This window comes from Pyrgilauda ruficollis, unplaced genomic scaffold, assembly GCF_017590135.1.
Source record: "Pyrgilauda ruficollis isolate IOZ18807 unplaced genomic scaffold, ASM1759013v1 scaffold52, whole genome shotgun sequence".
NCBI classification, from domain to species: Eukaryota; Metazoa; Chordata; class Aves; order Passeriformes; family Passeridae; genus Pyrgilauda; species Pyrgilauda ruficollis.
The window spans coordinates 1,629,076-1,647,017 of NW_024526822.1; the positions used below are offsets into that span (position 1 = coordinate 1,629,076).

A 17,942-nucleotide genomic window follows, 5' to 3' on the forward strand; every position below is an offset into this window, starting at 1 on the left:
ATCCAGCCATCCGTCTTGATAAGGGGCTCTGGGGAGGAGGAGGAGGTGGAGAAGGAGAAGGAGGCAAGCTGACACTGGAAACCTGACAGCAATCCCACTTCATGGCAAAAAACCTGCCAGATTTCCCACTGCCAGCTGAGGAGGGGCCCAGACCTGGCGTGCCTCAGTTTCCCCACTGCATGCACGCATTGAGGTGTGGCAAAGGGGTTAAAACTGCCTTGGAGGGGTTAAACTGGGCGATTTTCTGCCGGGTTTTATCCAAAACATATGTTTTCACCACTATTCGAGTTATCTGGGATATTTCCTGCGTGTTTGCTCCTATGGCAACCGGCCCAGCATGAAAGACCTATTTACTGGGCCTGGGGATAAGGAGCAGCCATATGGTGTCAATTTTGAAGGCGCTCCATCCCCTCTGCCCGTCTCCAGTTCTCCCTCCACCACGGTCTTGGCCCCTCGAGAGGTATCCACCATGAGCAAGGTCCAGCTGGGGATGGGAATGGGCACCACCAGCGAGGTGAGGTGGTGGGTTGGGTTTTGGGGAGCTCAGAGAAGGTGGAGATTGGCTGCAGCAGTGACCTGGGATCCCTCAGGAGACAGGGATGGAGTGAAGGTACCTGCAGCATCCCCTGAGATCCCTCAGGAGACAGGGATGGAGTGAAGGTACCTGCAGCATCCCCTGGGATCCCTCAGGAGACAGGGATGGAGTGAAGGTACCTGCAGCATGCCCTGAGATCCCTCAGGAGACAGGGATGGAGTGAAGGTACCTGCAGCATGCCCTGAGATCCCTCAGGAGACAGGGATGGAGTGAAGGTACCTGCAGCATCCCCTGGGATCCCTCAGGAGACAGGGATGGAGTGAAAGTACCTGCAGCATGCCCTGAGATCCCTCAGGAGACAGGGATGGAGACACAAGACCCACAGCGCTGACCTGGGATCTGCCAGGATGATAAGGATGGAGACAGCCTCCCTGCAACACTGAGGTCCATCCAGAGAGAAGGTTGAGGACAAGCTGCCAGAATTGTGGGCCCAAGGTCTGCCCAGGAGACCAGGCTGGAGAGAGCCTCCAGCAAGGCTCATTCCAGCTTGGCCTGGGGCAGGCAGGTGCTGGAGAGCTCACGGGCCACGGAACCTTTTATCACCCACAGAACCCTCCAGAGGGGTTCAGGGAGCTCTGTCCCACCCCAGCAGCCTGGGTTCTTCCCAGAGATAACCCCAGTGCCCAGGGAAACCCAACAGTCACTGCATGGGGAGGTTCTTTGCTCCTTCCTAAAGGCTGGGGCAATTTTTGGTGCCAAAGCAGCTCCATGGAGTTAAATGGCCAAAATACAGGAAAATGAGGCAAAATCACCCTCTAGTCTGCTGGGGGGGGGGAAAAAAACTAAAGTAAAAAGAAAAGTATTTCCTAATAATTCTTATTTTCTTTTGTTGCCACTGGGTATTTGCTGCAGGGGAGATGATAAAGCTGGGCAGGACCAGGCACAGCGTGGGACAGGGGATTTTGGGAATGATTCACTCCCAAAGCCTCCCACAGAGGTATTTCTGATGGAAAAAAAAAAAAAAAAAAAAAAGAAAAAAAAAAAACAAAATAGATTAGTTGGGGCTTTTTAAAAGAAAAATAGAGGTTTTACAGAAGTGACCCTTCCCACCAACCTCACCAATTTTCTTTTTAATAAGGAATAAAAAGCCTTTCAGCCAAAAAAACCCTTTGCTATGAAAACGTGTGTTTGGGTCAAAAAGCCACTTTTGACTGAGGGGAAAATAAACCAACAAAACTCCCCTGATCAATGCATGATGTGATGGGTTGGCAAATCTCAGGGGGACATACAGCTTCTTTAGAGGGAACATCTCTCCTCTCCTCTCCTCTCCTCTCCATCCTTCAGTCCTTCTCCTCCTCCTCTTTCCCTCTCCTGGTGTTTCATCCTGTCTCTTCTATCTCATCATTTTCATCTTGTCTCTTCTCATATTCATCTTCTCTTCCCAGGTGAAGTGTTTCCACGCATGCTCCATCCCAACACCCCTCCAGCCTTTGTGCCCCGTTCCTGATCCATTCCCTTGGAGTGGAAATCCCGGGATTCCCCACTCACACACATTGCCTGCCACGCTGCAGGGCACATTCAGCAGCTGATGCCACCCAATGCCACCTGCACTGCCAAGGTTGGGGGGCACCAGGCTGACACCAGCTGTCCCCTTCCCAAAAGGGACCCAAACCTTCCCTCGATGGAGATCACTGGATGCCAAAGGGCATTGGGGTGTTGGGCTGGCCCTGTGGAGAGACAGCAGGGACACAGGGCCATGTCTCTGGGACAAGGGACATGGGACTGCACAAGGGACATGGGACTGGGACATGGCACCTGCTGGGATCTGGGCCAGTGTGATGGGACAAGGACAAGGTGATGGGGACTGGGATGTGATGACAGGGCTGGGATGATGGGGACTGGGATGAGTGATCCCAGGGGACAGGGCTGGGATGATGGGACCTGGACAAGGCACTTACTGGGGTCAGGAGAATGGGAACAGTAAGGAGGTGCCTGCCAGGGATGGGATGATGAGAACCAGGACAAGGAAGCTGCTGAGGATGTGGAGGTGGGAACTGGGATCAGCTACTGCCAGGGACAGAAGCCAGGGGACACAAGAAGGAACCCATGAAGCCCAGCACGGGGCGATGGGCAGCATCTCCCAGCTGAGCCCCTCCACGCCGGGCCCGAGCTCCGCGCCCGGCCCGCAGCAGCGAGCGCAGGGCCCGCTCCCCCCGAGGCGCTGCGCTCCGCGGGGCCGGGAGCGCGGAGGGCCGGGCAGCGGCGGGCCCAGCGCCGGGGCCCCGCTCCCACGAGCGGATGAAAGGCTCCCTGTCCGAGCGGCATTAGACGCGCTGCGAAGGCTCATTCCCGATCGGTCACGCTCCGAGGCGCAGCTGCAAAACCCCCTCCGGGAGCCCGGGATGCTCCGGGGGCTTTGTTCGGAGCAGCCCCGCTTCCCGGGGACCGTGACAAGACGATGGGATTACGGGGCAGGAGAAATGAAATCAAATAAAACCCAACCTCGCTGGGACCACGCTGGCTGGGCGGAAAAACAAAGGGGACCCTCAAATTCCCTCGTGCTCCTGCCGGGAATGATGGCCCCACCTGGGCGGGGGGAAGGGGCACGGAGAGGGCTTGAGGATCCCCAAGGAGGGAGGGTGGTTTTTGGGGGTGTCCCCCCCCATTTCTGCTCCCAAACCCCAGCACTGAGCAAGCAAGGAAATGGAGGAAAACTTCCAGGGAAGCAAACCTTATGAGGAGGGGAAACCTTGCATGGAGGAAAAGCTTGTGAGGAAGGAAACTTCACAAGGAGGAAAACTTGCAAGGTAGTAAAGCCTTGAAAGGAAGGAAACCTCCAAGGAGGAAAACCTTGCAAGGAGGAAAACTTTACACGGAGGATAAACTTTGGGTGGGGGAAAAATCGCAAAGAAGGAAAATCTCTCAAGGAAATAAAACCTGGCAATGAGGAAACCCTTAGGCAAGGAAGTAAATACTTGAAGGAGAAAATCATTTCAAGGAAGGAAAAACTTTCAATGTAGGAAAATCCTGGTGTGGAGGAAAATTTTACAAGAAAGAAAACCTTTGACAAGGAAGGAAATCTTGCAAGAAGGAAAACCTTGAAGGAGAAAAACCTCGCAAGGAAGGAAACCTCACAGGTTTGGAAGAAGTGAGGAGGTTGAAGGAGAGGTTCTGCACCTCCCTTCTGGGAGCAGCCCGATCCCTCCTGGCACAGGGCCCGGCACGGTTTGGCTGAAGTTAATTGGGTTAGTGAGCGGCTAAAGGGCATAGCTTGTCCGGGCGCCTGCTCCCTAATGAGCATCTCATTTGAATCTATGCAAAATAGCAGGGAGCATGGAGACATGCTAATTAAAGTGATTGCTGTTCGCTAATTAAGCAGCAATTCTCCTGCCCAAGAGGGTATTCTCATGCAAATGGGCTCAAGGAGGGGAAAACATTGCCCCAAAAATTGTACAGGGAGAAATTGCAATTTGGCACCACCCCTGGTCTGCAAAACACCTTCATTATGATCCTCATTTAGAGTATTTTTGTCCCAAAAAAACAGACTTGGCTGTCTCTTCTGTGCTGAGAACAATCCTGAAGCCCTCATATTTTCCAGTAGCTGTCATAAATCAAGTCACTTAACTCCTCAGCTGTGCCAACCCCGATTTTGTTTTATTTTGGGGTGTTTTCTTCAGATTATGGGATTTTTAATCTGTTGAGGATTTTTCTACTCTTCACTTTCTTTCTCTTTTTTCCCCTTTCACACTTGTGGAAATAATGACGTCCTACAGGAAACCTCCCGAGGGATAAAATTAGGGCTGGTAAACACAGGGTAGTGCAGCATTTTGGTCTCACAGGTTTGTCTGAAAACCATGAGATTTTATTTCAACTCGGTTTTTTTAGGGGGGGTTTAAGCTTATTTTTTCTTTATTTTTAAACACAGCAACTGTGTTTCTTTGCAGTCCTTGTGCTGCTGAAGCCTTTCCCGGTGAAACTCTTTGGGATAAATCCCTTTCCAGCTACCACTTGTGGATGTGACCAAAATACAGCAAATTCCCAAAAAACAAGACACGTTAGGCGTATTTGGGTTCTTTTGGAAGGGGTCAATGGTTTGTGCACAGTATGAGCCCTTGATAAAGCCCCTTTTTGCTATTTTTAGCCTGAGTACGGAGTTCTTGGTGGCATCATCTGGAGAACGATGATGCGTGGAGCATGTGTGGGGGCACTTCCGAGCCCTTTGGAAAAAGCCAGAGCCACCCCCTCACTCCAGCGGCACTCTGGACATACAACTGCTCGCAGGAGAGCCGGACCGGGAGCCGTGGGCTCTCCGCGGGCCGGGCTGACCTCTGCACCCGCAGGGGCGGAGGCTCCCGGGAGGCCGCACAGGTGAGCGGCGCTCGGAGCGGGCACGGCGTGCCCGGCTCTGTGGGTGACTGTCACGCACAGGTGACAGGCGGCAGGGTCGCGTGGGTGGGGAGCGCACGGAGCGCGGGTGTGCGGCTGCCCACGGCTGCACAAGCGCCCGGTCCCGGGGCAGCGCGGCTGCTCGGCGCCCGGTCGCGCACACGGCGGCACTCCGGCCGGGTGGGTGCCCGGTGCCGGCCTGACCCGTCCCGTGGGTGCCCAGTGCACCTGCTGCTCGGGCCGCGGTGCCGCGGGTCCCGGCTCGCACGGATGCCCGGTCCCGGCGATTCGGGCCGCGGGTCCCGGCTCGCACGGATGCCCGGTCCCGGCGGTTCGGGGCGCGGGTCCCGGCTCGCACGGATGCCCGGTCCCGGCGGTTCGGGGCGCGGTGCCGCGGGTCCCGGCTCGCACGGATGCCCGGTCCCGGCGGTTCGGGCCGCGGTGCCGTGGGTCCCGGCTCGCACGGATGCCCGGTCCCGGCGGTTCGGGGCGCGGGTCCCGGCTCGCACGGATGCCCGGTCCCGGCGGTTCGGGCCGCGGGTCCCGGCTCGCACGGATGCCCGGTCCCGGCGATTCGGGCCGCGGGTCCCGGCTCGCACGGATGCCCGGTCCCGGCGGTTCGGGGCGCGGTCTTTCGCCGTGCTGTGCCCGGCAGCGCACGGACCCCGCGGCGCCCCGCGCGCACGTGCATCCCCTGCACCCCGCCCGTTCCCCTTAAAGGGCCCGCAGCGCCGCGCTCGTCGCACGCTCGGGCCCCGCTCACCGCTGCCTGCTCCCTCCCCTCCTCGGGCGGTGGGTCCGCCCGCGGGGCACCCGTGCTCCCCCTCGGCCGGCGTTGGTTCGCTCCGCGGGGCGGGGCGGGGCGGCGGCGCCTCCCCCGACACGGGGCGCCGGTGGGAGCGGGGCGGGGAGCGCAGCGCGGGGGGAGATAAGCGGCGCCGAGCGGCCGGGCGGCGCTGGATGGAGGCTCCCGCCCGCCGGGACGCCCGCCCCAGCCTGGAATGTCCTGGCGAGCCGCCGCCGAGCGGCACCGGCACCAGGACCGGGACCAGGGAGGGGGCGCGGCGGAGAGGTAACGCGCGCGCTTCCCGCCGCCGGCGCGCGCTGAGGGGGGCGCGGGCGGGCGCGCGCCGGGAGGGGCGAGCGCGGCTCCTCCGTGAGGGGCGAGCGCGGCCCGGGGCGGCCGCAGGTGGCGGCTGCTGTCACCCCGCAGGGCTCGCCCGCGCCGTCCGGCTCCGCTCCGTGCCCGCGGTGCGCGGGGCTGAGCCGGTGCACAGCGCTGCGGGGAGCGGGACGAGCCCTCGGCGCTGCCCGGCTCTGATTTATGGGCTCATTTCGCAGGGAACGCGCCTCCACTCCACTCTATTTGTCATTTAAACGCAGCTCCGCTTGAAGGAGGTGCCCTAGGGGATGGGTTTGGGGTCGCGTCCAGCCTCTTAACCGCCTTAAAATGGTTAATCTCAATGTTTTTAACCTGTAAGGTCACTTTTCTCTGCAATTAGAGCGGTGGAAAGTCAGTCCCTAAGGCAGGAGGTGGTGTGTGATGCCTGAGGTCTCTGGCTGTAAAGCATCCTGACATCTTATCTCTGTTATTATTATTTTTATTGCATTAAGCTGCCTACCTTCTTAAAGCCACGCGATTCTTGAATTTTAAATTACTTTCCCTTGCTTTATCCGTCTCTTTGCCAAAAACAAATATAAATTATACCGCTCCTGACTTCTAATGGAAGAACTTTCCAGCCGTCTGTCCCATGCTTCCAATACTGATGTTTTTAAACCAAAAGGGATGTGTTTTTCAGCCGTGACACACTGTCGGGCAGAAAACAGGCAATGTTTATTTTGCTCCCGCCTCGTAACTGTGTAAAGGCTTGGTGAAAGGGTAAATGTGATGGCTTTATGTAGCTTTTTCTTTTTAATTATTATTTTACTGCTTTCCCCTACTGCCTTGCTGCCTCTGGGAAGGAGTAGTCGCGCCGAGCCTGTGGCTGTAAAGCTGTCAGCTCTGAAGGGCTGTTTACTCAGTGAGTTGTATCTTTCACACATGCACCAGAAATACAATTTACCAACCCAAACACCAGCCCGGTCGCCGAGGTTACGGGCAGCGTGGAAGCTTTGGTTCTCTGGGGTTTTCTCCTTCGTGGCCCGGCGTTTTCCTTGAACAAAGCAGGTAATCCTGGGGTGCTGGCGCTCCCAGCCGAGCTGTGTGGAGCCCGTTTGCTTTTCTCTTCATCTCCCCCGACTCGGGTGTTTTGACAGTTGCGATTTATGGGATGTACAGCCTGCCCGTAGCTGCTTTAAGGAGAAAAAGTGCTTTTGTGGTAGCGGTTGCTGCGGGCGGCGGCCAGCTCCTTCTATATTCCAAAAATTCGCAGTGAACGTTTCCCGGCACAATTTCTTAACGCTCTTCTGTTGAACTTGATATTATTTGCCTTAATTACAGCCAGCATGCTTTTGTTCCACCAAATTAGAATAGGTGTTGAGAGCATGAGTCAAACACATTGAAACCAAGCCCTGCTTTTTCGAAGCAGCTGCAAGCCTATCTTGTGGGGAGGACTTGGTAATGAAGTGATTAAAAAGAAATAAATATTTTTGACCTGTATTCCCCTTTCCATAAGAAGAGGGAAGCCTCTGACTGGCTTGGTCTGCATCCCAGAAAATCCTCAGGTTTGTGGGGAGACGCATGACTGTTGCTCAAAGTTGCTGAAAGCTGGACTCTGATAGAAGGTGGGATCCACTGAGTTACCTATCATGTTAAAAGGTATTTTTTTTTTTCCTCCTCAAGGGGTAGGAAGTGAGATGGGAACTGCTGCGGTGTGGAGGGATTAGTAACTCACCCGAGGATGAGCGGGATGTGGCTTTGTCGCCTGGATTAATGTGATTTACACCCTTAAGCTGCTCCGAGTGCTCGTAAACAGCCGTGCCGTGTGTGCAAGGTGAAGTGTGGGCGGGCAAGCTCGGGTACACCATGGGAAGTATCTTGAGGGGTTGGTTTTTACCGTCCTTCATGCAGTCTTGGTAATCCTTTTTCTCTGCTTTTTTTGCCCCCAAACTCTGCATTCTTTGCCCCCAAACCCCGGCATAGTGGCAGTGGGGTTTGGGCTGGCCCCCCTGTGTGCCCCCTCTGCTGGATCACTGGGCTGCTCTGGTGCTAAAATTCTTGGGTTTTCCCCCAAAACTGAGGAGGGGGTGGAAAAAAGCCTTGCAAGGAGAGGCCTGACTGCGGGGCAAGTCCCACCAGTGCTTTCATTATCTCAAGGTGTGCTGTAAGCTCATAAACGAGGCTCCTGCTTACTTTGGCTTGCTGGTGTGCCAGAGGAATAAGGCAGCTGTGCTCTGACTTCAGGTGATGTCACTTGAGGATTTTAACTGTCAGAGCTTAAAAATACCCTGGCTTGTTTAAAGACTGCTTCTGCAGATGTGGAAATGGGGAAGCAAAGCAATGGATTGTGAGTGCACAGCCACGTCAGGGTCCAGCATCTCATAAATCCCCCTCTGCCTGTCCCACAGCAGATCTGCTCTGCCTGACGAGGCCTCAGGTGTACCATGACCAGGGCATTAATTGGTGGGTGCTCAAGATGAGGCACTGCCATGAACTGCAAGACCAATAAAGTCTCAGTGCCAAAAAACTAATGGGGTAACCTGTGATGATTAAATCATTTTGGGAATAAAGCTGTTTTCTGATGCGATGGTACAGTCAGCAGCACTTTCTCCTGTAGGGGTGTTGGTGTGACTGGACGTGTACAGGACCAGCTGCTGTGATTTCAGGTTGTTTGCAGGGCTGGGTGTGAGGAGCTGTGGGTCAGGGGCTGATCTCTGGGTGTTTCTATGTGCACATAGAATGAGATATATTGAGAAGGTTCCCTGCAGGTCATGTGAGCTGTTTCTAGTTCTGTGTGTAAAAAGGCATTGAGCTTCACCTGGATTTCCTGTATCACCCACCAAACCCACTCTTCACACCTTCTCCAAGAGCACCTTTACCTCCTGTGTTTCTGCCAGGCCTTTGAGCCTGTGGTGGAAAACCTCCTACTCTGCATCTTCCTCATTCCCATGTCCACAGATGTGACTCCTGAGGGGTTTCATTGCAGTGCTGTGCTCTTGGCACACAATCCTGTACAAAATGACATGGGAATGTGGTGAACCTGTTGGTGAGCTTCCGTGAAGCTTTGAAAGCTTTGGTTTAGTGCCAGAAGCCCTGAGACTGAGTGGGTTTTCACCCACAAACCTGCTGGGATTGGGTATCTCAGGTGATGTTTTTTGTGGAATCGCTTTAATTGGTGACTTGGAAATTGAACGTCTTTTGTTAGACAACATCTCATTTGTATAAATTAATTGATACTGTAAACTTGCCCTTTGTATGTAGAGTCAGGTTTTTGTCTCTTGCCTTGCTGATGAGCTGCTGACTAGCGAGTGGCTCCCTTGAGCTGAGTCCTGCCCCTGCCTCCTCACTGCAGTGGTCTGCTGTCAGTTCTCTGGTTTTTGGCATTTCAGTGGGCTGGGGAGCTTCAGAGCCAGTTGCTATCTGCAGCTGAGGTGAGACTGAGCTGAAAACCTTGTTTCAAGTGAAACTAGTCAAATTTTCTTCTTAAATGGGAATTTGCAGCTTGCCTTGCAATCCTGACTCTCAGAGCTGATACTTGGGCACCAAACCGTGTTCTCTGTGCACTGTTTTGTTATTTTGACATATTTTGTTCATTTGGACCTATTTTGTTGTTTGGGCTGGTATTTGGTTGATTTTCCAGGTGTTTTCCTACTCACTTTCTGCTCTCCTGGAGGCCTCCCTGAGCAAACCCTGCTATTGTGTGTCTCCTTATCCTGCATCATTTGCTCTGGGATGGTGTTTGTCTTTGGCAAAATCAGCAAAAGCCTCTTTGCTGTGTTACTTTGGCTAGTGCAAGGTCTCCAAGTGTGCTGGCCCAAGAATTTCTAGACTAGATAGTTTCCTCTGTGTGTATGTTCACTTTTTTTCAGTTGAGTGTTCTTCCAGTAATTTCCTTGGTAGATGGCTCAGTACAGCTTCCAGTGCTGACTGTGTCAGAGTTTTCCACTTGTGTTCCCTAGCTCACTTCTCCCTTTCTGCTGGGGATGATGATTCTCCAGTGACAGCCACCACTTTAGGGAAATGCTTGTTCAGCCCAGTAAGGGATTGAGCCTCGTACATCCAGACCACCTGCCATTTCCATTAAGCCCATACTCATTCCTTCTGTGTGAGAAATATCTGCTGTCTTTCAACAGGAGGGAAAACAATCATGTAAGGTGGGTTGTTTTCCCATTTTCCATACCTATGAGATGTCTTGGAGCTCTTCTAGCCAGGTGGGACTCTATTTTTTTTCTTTTTCCCCCCTTTTTTCCCCCTCCCCAGCTCCTTGGGCGCAGTTTCACGTTACAGCTCCATCTGAGGACTCGCTGCTGCAGGAGGTGGCAGGTACATTCCTGCCTCTTCCCTGCTGCGGGAATCCAGCACTGGAGCAGCCGCAGGGGAGTGACTCCAGCTAACCCTTCAAAAAAAAAAAAAATACCCAAGCCCCAAACTTTCCTGGATCTTGCCCTGCAGTTAGAGTTGCTAAATCTTCCACTTGGATGACTGGGAAGGCCCTGAGGGGCTGGTGGGGGGATGGCCCCTTTTGGCAGCACTGGCTTCTAAATTGGCTTTGCTGTCTCCTGATCCTGTGTGCTTGCTCTGCTGCTGAGCCAAGGGTGGGTGCCTTGCAGAGAGGGAGGGGTTCTGGCCAGCTCCCTCCATCTCCTGCCTCTGGGAATGCCCATTTGAACCAGTCCAGCTCACAGAAACAGCATGGGAAAAGGATAAAATAATTCCCTAAAGCTCAGGGTGAGCAAGACCAGCTTGGCTGGGATATTGCCATCAGGTTGGCAGCAGGAGGGAGCTGGGGCAGGGGAGCTGAGCGTGCCAGGGAAGGAGAAGGAGACCATCCCCGTGGCAGTGGCTGAGCTGAGAGGTGAAACCACACCCTCGGCCTCACCTGTCTCTGATCACATCCTTGATTTATACCCTGGCTTCTGCTGTTTAGCTTTCCCCGCAGACTCCAACCATTGAATCTGATAATGAACCAAGTGGTTGAGTCTTATTTGTTTAATTCAAAAAGAAGTTTAATGCTTCCTTCCTTGCAATGTACGGAGCTTCTGCCTTGCAGCCTGTGGTTTTCTTTGCAGTGAACCTATAAAATGCCAAGACAAGGACTAAAAGGCTCGAGCTGTGAGCACCTTGTCATTGAAACAGTCTTGGCAAAGAGGCTGAGCACCACAAATTCACATTTTTGGAGGGGTTCACAAGTGTTTTGTCTCTGCAGAGGTGTATGAGGGTTGTGTTGCCTGTCAAGTATTCCCTGCCAGCTCACCTTCTGTGTGCTGGTGAGCCCTGGGCATCGTGGGCTGCCAGCTCCAGCCAGAGGGGAGCTGTGGGGAGCTTCTTGGCCCCCTTTAATCTTAGATGAAGAACAGACAGATCCTGAATGTCTCTGTGATCGCTCTGTGGCATCTGCTGAAGGACCAAAGTACAGACATGCTGGTGATGTCCAACCTCCTGGAATTGCTGTTATATTCTGTGTAGACACCTTCTGTCCAAGTGCAGCCTGCTCTGGCTGGAGATGCTCCTGCAGAGGGATGGGATGGCACCAGGGGGTTTTGTTTCCCAGTCCCCAGTGAGTAAAAGAAACCATTTCTCTGGGTGAAAGGCCTCACTTTAAAAAAATCTTGCAAGAAATTAATGTTTTTTCCATGTTAGTTTGGATGGTAAGGACCCAGGTGACTGTTCTTCTCCTGGGGAAAAAAAACAAGGGAAGGGACAGTTCATGTGGCCCCTTCTGGAACAAACAGTGATTGTTCGGAGTCGAAATGCCCTGCTTGCTTCCAGATCAATCCACTTGAAGTTACTGTAGACAGGTGGTATGTTTTCAGTTTTTAATTTCTTTTTTCTTTTTTTTTTCCTTGCTTGTTGTTAGTTGAGAGCTGATAGATCGGCCCAAATAAGGCCATGAGAAAGCCTGGCCATTTCCAGGAGGATCCACAGACAGTCAGTGCATGACTTGTTGCCTTTATCTCTGAGATCAGGAGATTCCTTTGCAGTGATGGATTAATCCACCCTTGAGTGAATAATATAACTGAGAACAAGTAGGAGCCAGCGCTCCAAACAGATGATTTGTTCAGTACGTGTGTGCCTCCCCTCCCCCTCTGAAAAGCATCTTTCTTCACCGTTTCATTCAGCCTGTTGAAACCTCACAGCAACCTGTGTCTGCACCAGCCCCCGGCCCGGCGAGGGCCAGGATGGGGCTGTGCCAAAGGCCTCTGCTCCCAGGTGCAGGAGAAGATAAACCGGCATGGAGAGAAGGTGCCTGTGGGCTGCTGGGCTGTGATGTCACCTGTCTGCTCTGGCCATGACATCACCTGTCTGCACGTTCTGGCTGTAGGTGAGAGAGTTGGTGCTGGCACCTGCCCGGGGTGAGCTTGCACAGCTCCGGTCCCTCGCTGGCAGTGACTGTACCCCCAACATGAGGCAGCGGGCTCTGCATCCAGAAGTTGTGTAAAGGAACTGGAATATTGGGGTTGGGGGAGCGAACTCAATGGGCACAAGGGGGGATGGCAGTGGGTGGCTTTATTTAGGAAGATGGTTCTTCAGTTGTGCTAGGGCAGATCTGTAACTCATCAGCAGAGCCACGGCTTCTGGAGCTGCTTGGGGGTGTCCTGGAGCCGGACACCAAAGGCTTCTGTGACATGTGGGCAGTCCTTGTTAGCACACCTCCAGTACAGGAGACAAGGCTGGAAGGGAGTTGTGCAGCTATAGCAGTGGAATTCAGGTAGAGAGATCTGTTATCATCCCTGTGGATACACTGGAATAATTCTTTGGCAGCTCATATGCTGGGTCTTGTTGCTTTAACATCTTGGAATGCATCAAGGTCTGCTCCTGTTGATAGGCTCAAAGAAGGTGTGAGATGCCCGGGGCTCCTCCTGCTCGGGGACCCCCCCAGGCAGTCACAGTCTTACTGAGAAAAGCTTCCATAGCTCAAGGTCAAGTTGATGGAAGTCCCCAGCTTTGGGGACTTTTCCCCAAAGCTTTCCTTGCTTTTCCCCACAAGCTTTCTCTGTGTCACGAGTGCCAGTAGCCTTGCCTTGATCCCATGCTCTTGGGGTGTGGGATTGGAAGCATTGGTGGCAGCTTTCAGCTGCGTTTTGGAGAGTTTTGTGCTCTGTGGGGTGAAGATAACATACTTAAAATGGCATTCTCCCTTTGGAGACCGGGCTTTGCTGCTGTTGGCTGTACATAATTTCTGGGAGCTGAGGAGTTTTGCTGTGTAATGTTCCAACTCCATGTAGATTAAATGTATTGCGGAGTCAAAATAAACAATAGCATGTGGTTTTCCTTTGTTCCCCCCCCTTCCCCACAATAAGAGTTCACAAAAGTTCTTGAATTAGGGCTCTGCGTGCCATACGCTCAAGCGTAGGCTCAAATTTTCATAAAGCTTGCTGAGGGCTGTTACTGCTGGGGAGCACTTTCTCCTTTGGGATAGCTTTGGAAATCTCTTTGTTTCTCAGGAGCTTTTTCCGAAGGTGGATTTCAGTGTAGCACTCAGGTACTTGTTGCCTTAAATGCTTTGCAGTGACAGTATATTGCAGCTTGATGGAGATTTGAGACTCCTCTAATAAAATGCAAGAGAAGGAGGAAAACCCTGAGGGTTTTTTGGAACAGAAGATGTTTTCTGTTCCTGCCACTAATCTCTGTTGCAGAATGAAATAGGAATGTATACTTTAAATCTCTGTCAGGGTGTAGAAGGAAGCTGGCAACGGATGTAATCAAAAATGTTATTATCAAAACTCTCTAAGTATGTTGAAATTTCAAACTTAATGATATAATTTTAAATTCAGCTATTCAGACTGAGGCATGGTTTTGGGGTGCAGATTGCACTTCCAAATTGTGCATAGAGATGGACCAGAGAGGAGTTTGGAGCAGACTGTAGGTGGTGGGTACTGCAGTGGTATGGCTGGAGTCTTCAGCCCTGTGATTTCCAGTGACGGGTGGCAGCATTAAATTGAGGTGTGGTTTTCTAGATTAAGGACTTTGTGGCTGAGCACTTAAAAAAGGGTCCAGTTTCCAAGTTAGCATTTTTCCTAATTAGTGCGTTTGCCGTGGCTTGTACGTAACCAGCACATGTAGAAAGTGTACGTGTTCAGAGTTTGTCTGAAACAGCTCTGGGCACAGTGAACACAAGGAAGCACACCAGATCTGATGTGCAGCAGCAGAGACTCTACTCAGTGCAAGAGGAGACAGAAAGTTTCCAGCCTTAGGCTTGGAATAAGGGAACTGCGAGTAACCTTCACCCTCGTGACCCTTCAGCCTTGAGTGGAGAGGCTGCAGGTTGAGGATGCAGAAGAAGCTCAAGTCCTTCTCTGAGCCAAAGGTGTGAAGCTGTTTATTTTCACTGGGACAATGTATATATTGCAGGAGGCAGATGCTTGCCTGCTTAACTAAGCACTCCCTGCTTATCTGGGCTCTGGCGAGTGTACAAGTGTTGTCCCTTCTAATCCCCCAACATTAAACAGTCCAGGCACCTTTCCCTGGCTGAGCCTGGGACTGCTTTAAAAAACACACAGAGAGAAGCCAACAAAAAAGAAACATTTGCTTTCTTTGCCAAGTTTAAATGAAGACTAATGCCGTGGTGCTGCTTAATCTTGTTTTTCTTGCTATCTGATGGATGCTAACGTGGGATGGAATCAATCCCGGCAGCCGGTTATCTTTGCAGGGCCCCCATGTTGCTGAGCTCGGCATTAAAGTCTCGTGGGGGAGTTGATTTGCTATGAAGAGTCTGGAACTTTCGTCCTATGTGGTGAAGCTGTGGCTGTGGCATCCATCTTTCTTTGGGAAGGTGTCTCCAGGAATTGCCAGTCTGCTGTTGGACGTCCAAACAGAAATCCTGTTCGGCAGAGCAGGATATGTCTGAGCGAGTGAGAGCAGGGCACAGTCAGGTGAACCTGGCGGAAAGTTCTCCCTGGTCCCTGTGATGAAACTTAACTCCTTTCCTATCAGTTGCTCGTGTTTGAACTGGTTCTGCTGGGAACAGCTGCCATGGCCCCGATTTGCAGGAGGTTTGGGCTGTGACTCATGACCTGCCACCGTGAGGGTGCTGCCCCAAGTGCCCCCAGCCCTGGGCAGGGGTCCCTGCTGCTGGCAGGGCTGAGCTGGCAGCCTGGGCTTGGCTGCAGTGAGTGAAGCAGGAGGGCTGCAGGAGCCAAACCCTCAGGCCAGAGCTCCATGATGACTGCTGCCTCCCTCCCTTGGATCAACGCTCTCCTTGGCTCTGCTGGCATGAGGAAGGAGGCGGGAAGCTGCACCGGTGCTGGGTTGTGCAACACCACTGAGCAAAGCCAACCCAAAGCCTCCCTCTCTTTCCCCCATGCTCCACTACCCTTCTCCTTGCCTGCGAGCCAGGTTGGTTTGTTGTAGCAAACCTGGCCTGACCAACACAATTTTTTCATTTCTTTTTCTGCCGAGCTGCTGCTTTTATCTGGGCCTGAGGCAAAGGGGCTCCTTTTGCTAAGCAATATTGTCAGTTGTGTCAGGATTCCTTCCCTCGAGGTGAAGAAGTGCAGAAGTGTGCATTTGCCAGAGAGCTCGGACTTCAATTTTGAAACCAGGTTTGGTCTTTTGAGCGTGGGGGAAGGGAGGGGAGGAGAGCAGTAAAACTGAATTACTGTAAGGCTGGAGGATGGATTGTGTGAAGGCTTGTTTTAATCGGGGGAGGAAAGGCCGGGGTCTTTCCTGCTCTCTCCCTCAGCTGTCCCTGGTTAGCTGGTTTGCTTTTTAATAAGCATTGTTCTGCCTGGAGCCTGGGTCCAGCAGCAGGGAGTGTTGGCATTGCCTGTGACAGCCTGTGGACAGCTGTAACAAGGGGGGGAAGCAGTGACTTGGAGTGCAGGGCAGCACTTTTGTTTAGAAAGCAGAGTCCAGATGGGTCTGTTGCTCCAGTCTGAGCACAGTTCCAGCACGGTGAATTCTGAGGTGCCTAACGACTGTGCTGTAACACGGGCTTGGCTCTCTGGTTCCAGTGCACCTCCCATATCCTGCAGCCATGAGTTCACAGGCTCCTAATTGCCTATGATGTAAGACAGCAGTAGATGAGGTTGCTATAAATTCTGGCTGCAGGTGTGGATTTAATGGCTGTGCTTCCCTTTAAGGGCTCACGGATAGCATGGATCCCTGCAAGTTACAACAGACCGAGTTGGACTCGGGCTAGCACAGCTAAAAGAACCCATTTGTCTGCGTTTTTTAGAGCTGTTGCTTGCTGGAGGCTACCAAAGGACGAGGTGTCAGTGTTCATCTGGAATTGCCTGGGGAATGAGCTCGCTGTCCTCTAGCAGAGCTCAGCCATGGTTCCAGTTCTTTCCATCAATGTTCTCTCAGGGCTAAACCACACAGGTGAGAGAGTGCCACTGGAAGGGGACCTTTAGGCAGCCTGTGTGGAGACAAGCACCTTTGTCTGAGAGTATGACAGCTTTTTCTGATGACCAGAACAAGACTGTGATTCTTCTAGTCTTTTTTATTTTTTATTCATGCTGGATTCTGGTTTTAGAAGCCATAGACAAATTATAATCATGGGTGATGGTCCTTGACATGCACAATGAAAGCTTTTTCGAGGGGAGAAAACCACTCCCTGAGGCAGTTACTCCAGCTTGCCTGTGGTGTGTGCACCTGTAGCGTGGATAATTAGGATGGTGAGTTCCCTAGCTCCCTTGAGAAAAGGGGCATGGCTCACTTGGATTTTGGTTTTGTATATTTTTCTTGCACACATTCTTGCAGTCCAGGGTTTATTCAGCATACCAGGGTGGTGCTTCATGAGTTGGGCTGAGGCCTCACGCTGTTCAAGTGCTAAGTTCCTGTTCTTGGATGTCCCTTCCCAGCCCCTCCTTTGGGCTGGTGCTCCAGGACTGCATGGGGAGCTATACTGCTCCCTCATCCAGGTGAAAACTGAACCTCATTTTTTCCCTGGCTGAGTTTTCAGCTGCATCTGCCAGCAGATCTGACTCACTTGCTGGCCACAGGATCCCTGGTGCAGATAGGAGAATGCAAGCCAGGTCCTGAAGGAAGGTGTTGCTGCCCTCCTCGGCAGCAGCCCATCTTTAAATTGGCTGAAAAACTGGTTGCGAAATCTCATTCTTGCTAAAACCCAGAGCTGGAGAAGTAAAGCAGGCGCCTCTCTCCGAGGCTGAGGCCAGCCCTGAGGAAGGAGGGGAAGGGGTGTTGGCCCGAGGACCCTCGGAGAGACATGGCTGAAAGCAGCAGAGCTGTCACAGGTGTCCCTTCAGTGGTGTGGCACAGGTGTTGAGCTAAATGTGGGGAAGAAAATGGAAATATGAGGCAAAGTAGTGCCAAAGCAGGAGAGATCAAGACGGGGGAGGTCTGAGGGGGCCTCGAAGAGCAAAGGGTGAGAATTTTGTATGTATTTGGCCTACTGTGATGGAACTGTTCAACTAATGACACCCTTCGCTCCCTTGGGGGCTGAAAGCCCTGATTTAGGCATTTAAGCATAATTGCAGCCCAGCAGAACTATGTATCAGGCTAATGCTCTGTTCTCTGGCTTCCCCGAGGCCAGAGGAGGCAGGAGCCATTCCCACTTCATTAGTGTGGCAGCAGGGGCACTGTCTCAGCTCCTTTGCTGAAGTTAATAATAAAATTAAACTAATTGTTACGCCTGTTTGTGGAGAGGAAAGTGTGGCTTCTGGGATGATTTATTTATTTTCCTCGTGATGCCTGTCTTGCTGTGACCGGTGTTGGAATGGCAGGATGGGATCCCCAGCTCTCCCCCCGGGAGCACAGATGTGTCTCAGGAGCAGAGTCGTGACTCGGGAGTGTTTTCATCCGTGTGTGCCGAGGCACAGTACACAAACTGTTAAATTTCCTTCCCTCAGCTCCCAAATCCATTCCTCCAACCCATGCCAAAGCATGCGTTCTTCTATCAAGACCATATGTACGCCAAGACCAAGGTTCTAAAGTCAAGGTGTTTTTGAAATATTGGAG

The 17,942-nt window shown here is 52.5% G+C and overlaps 1 protein-coding gene across 1 annotated transcript in view; it reads left to right on the plus strand.

Annotated features, from left to right (window-relative positions):
* The first annotated feature begins 5,805 nt into the window (after window positions 1-5,805).
* The window catches only part of CDON (cell adhesion associated, oncogene regulated), a 50,560-nt gene continuing 38,423 nt past the window's right edge, over window positions 5,806-17,942 (plus strand). The window contains exons 1-3 of the mRNA XM_041480554.1: window positions 5,806-5,993; window positions 6,972-7,088; window positions 7,704-7,854. The gene's annotated coding sequence lies outside the window, so the exon portion shown is untranslated. The remainder of the gene's footprint in view (window positions 5,994-6,971; window positions 7,089-7,703; window positions 7,855-17,942) is intronic.